The following is a 3,225-nucleotide window of genomic DNA, read 5'->3' on the forward strand; positions in this document are numbered from 1 at the left end:
CCCCCCCCCCCCTCTGATACTCCAGCACTGATTGGAAGGACAGACAGGGGAGGGGGCGGGCACAGCTGGCTCTAGAGAGGCAGAGCCAGCTTGTCGGGATCCGTCCCGGGTGCAGCACAGCTCTGCGCTGTCATCATACAGCAGGCGGCAATAACTCACTTGATGCTGAGTTTTGGGTCACAGGAGGATGTTAGTATCTGTCCTTCTGTGACCCTAAAGAGAACTATGGCATACAAAGGTTACCCCATAGTTCAACTTACAGCAAGGGGAGGGCACAGCTGTGACAGTGGGAATCACTCATACTTCAGTGAGAAGGCTGAAGATGGGGAGGTGACACAGGAAGTCACCTAACCTGTCTGAAAAGCTGTGGAACCAGCACACAATAATCTTCAAACTTTATTCCACATGCATCTGTACAAAGCACAACGCGCTTCTGCCTTACGTGGCCTTAGTCATAGCTATGCTAACTTTACATTTCTTTGGAAGATTATCGTGTGCTGGTTCCACAGCTGACGCTGACGCGTTTCTGCCATACGCGGCCTTAGTCATAGCTATGCTAACTTTGAATTTCTTTGGAAGATTATCGTGTGCTGGTTCCACAGTTTTTGAGCCTATTACTCCGAGTCATCCGTGCACCGAATGTGGATTGCGGGGACGCATGATAGGGGTGAGCTGTGCGCTTCGTGTTTTCAACCTATCCTGTCTGCATGGATGTGTAAATCACAGGATCGGCAAAGCAGCACAACCGAGATTCTGTCTGGCAAATAGAACACATGTATTTATGTCAGGTGCGTATTTTGCTGTTCAGTTCGGAGTTCCGCTTTAGTCTGGGACATGATCTTGGGGTTGTCGGCCGCCTCTTGCGCACAATACATCACAAGGAAGGTAGCAGGCATCCATCACTGAGGGGGCTCATTTCAAAGCGTGGCTGGCAGCCTGCTCTCACCGGGGCCTCCTCTCGCTCCCGTCAGATGTATGATTAATGAGACTACAGCACGGAACTGTCTCGCAGGCGACATGACATCTTTAATGTAGATGAGTCTCGGGGCTTCGATTGTCACTTGCATGTCTAAATGAGGAGAGAGTCGCCTCTGAACACATCACCTCCGTATTTTGTCAGCAATAATTATCTGTGGGGATAACTGGGATGCGGGAATGTAAGCGCACATTATAGGAAGCCTGTCACCGGGCCTGGCTGCTTATCGAAATGTGCGCCTCGGGCATTTAACCCCTCGCACACCCAAATGTCACCAGCCAACAGTATGCTCAGGTCTCCGGGAGATGGAGAATCCATGCAGAGCTGCCCAGCTGCAATGAAAGAAAATATAAAATCATTGAACAATTTAAATTATAAATTGGAGGGTTCGGGGTCTAGACCTTGGGTCCAGTATCAGACTGCAAAAAATTTATCACCTGCCCAAAGATTTATTGTTAGTTTCAATATTAGTATTAGAACCAGTAATAATAAGTAGTAATAATAGCGAGTAATAATAAGTAGGGAAGCACCAATACAATTTTTCCTCAAGTACTCGCCGACACTTTTATTGCGTCACTTTACAGTTTTTCTAAATCAATACAGACTAATGATTTTAGGACAGTGGTGGAGCGCCAGAGCCTGGTAGTTCCACCACTGACTCCAAGCTGAAGAGGGATTACAAATCTCAACAATACATTATAAAGCAATGCAGAATGGCACCGGCTATAGAGGACTACAAATCTCAGCAATACATTATAAAGCAATGCCGAATGCCATCAACTATAGAGGACTACAAATCTCAGCAATACATTATACAGCCATGCAGAATGCCACCAGCTATAAAGCACTACAAATCTCAGCAATACATTATACAGCAATGCAGAATGCCACCAGCTATAAAGGACTACAAATCTCAGCAATCCATTCTACAACATTGCAGAATACCATCAACTATAGAGGACTACAAATCCTAGCAATACAATATACAGCACTGCGGAATAATATTGACTATAGAGGAGTACAAATCTCAGCAATACATTATACAGCAATGCAGAATAATAGTATATGAATTTGCTACATACTCTGTGCTGCCAGCAACAAGCTTTATTGTCTTGTGCTGCATTCATTTTGAATGGGCCCCAACACCGGAGGAATCACTCCTGCTCGATTTCTTTCACCGTACCACACATTGGGGGGAATTTATCAAAACTGAAGCAGATTTGCACTGCAACCAATCAGCTTCTCTCTTTCATTTTCAAATCTTACCTGGGCAAACTGAAGAGAGAAGCTGATTGGTTGCCACGGACAACTGCTCCAGATTCTGTTTGCTCCAGTTTTGATAAATTCGTCTCATAGCTGCTTCTGGTTTGCATTGTAGCGCAGGTGCATTCTGAAGGTCAGTATGCTATTTAAAAAGGTGGCACCGCAATGGATGGCGCCCACAGTATTGCAATGCTCTGGTGTGAATAGGCTTTGACACACTGCTTTGTAGCTCCTTTTATCTAATTGAAACCTCCAAATGATAACGGTTGAGTCACTGCTAACCAGTTATTCACTTCTGTGTATAAATTGCAACTTAAGCTTCTCTCTCAACACAATACTTTTTTTTCAACAGGCTGTAAACTGATGAAAATAAATACGTGAAAATGAGTCTATAACTAGCCATACACGGCTTGAAATTCATCAGCAGGAAATCGGAGCCAGGGGTGGCCCTGCCAACACTACCTGACACAACAAACTGTGATTACAAAATCTAAGGAAAATTGTGGGTCGTGACTACACCCAATCAAATATAGTCAATGTTCGGGTATTCACAGCTGCGGGTGCCAGCTGACTGAACACAATAGCCGGCAGGTAGAGTTTCCTTCATCTGTGCTGTTTAGCATGGATCGAGTGATTTCTCAATTCCACATGAAATCTAGCTGTCAGGGCCGTAACTACAGATCATGGGGCCCCAGGAGTAATGATGCCAGGATTCCAAAGGCCCCTCTTGTGCATCTAAAGTTGTCTCTATACTGTAGACTTTACAGGGGATTAGAGTTGTCATCAACTGCAACCACTCCAACCCTTAGGGCTGGTTCACACCACAAAGTCTGCATTCCAGAGAGTTTGATCTCTGGAACCAGTGGCGGAACTACCGCCGGTGCAGGCGGTGCGGGCGCACCAGGGCCTCGGCCTGTGGGGGGCCCAGCACAGTCCCAGCGCCGGATCGGTACCCAGCGGGCCCCCCATCTCTGCGCCGAGAGTGT

This window comes from Nanorana parkeri, unplaced genomic scaffold, assembly GCF_000935625.1.
Source record: "Nanorana parkeri isolate BGI_ZX_2015 unplaced genomic scaffold, ASM93562v1 scaffold1542, whole genome shotgun sequence".
Lineage (NCBI taxonomy): Eukaryota > Metazoa > Chordata > Amphibia > Anura > Dicroglossidae > Nanorana > Nanorana parkeri.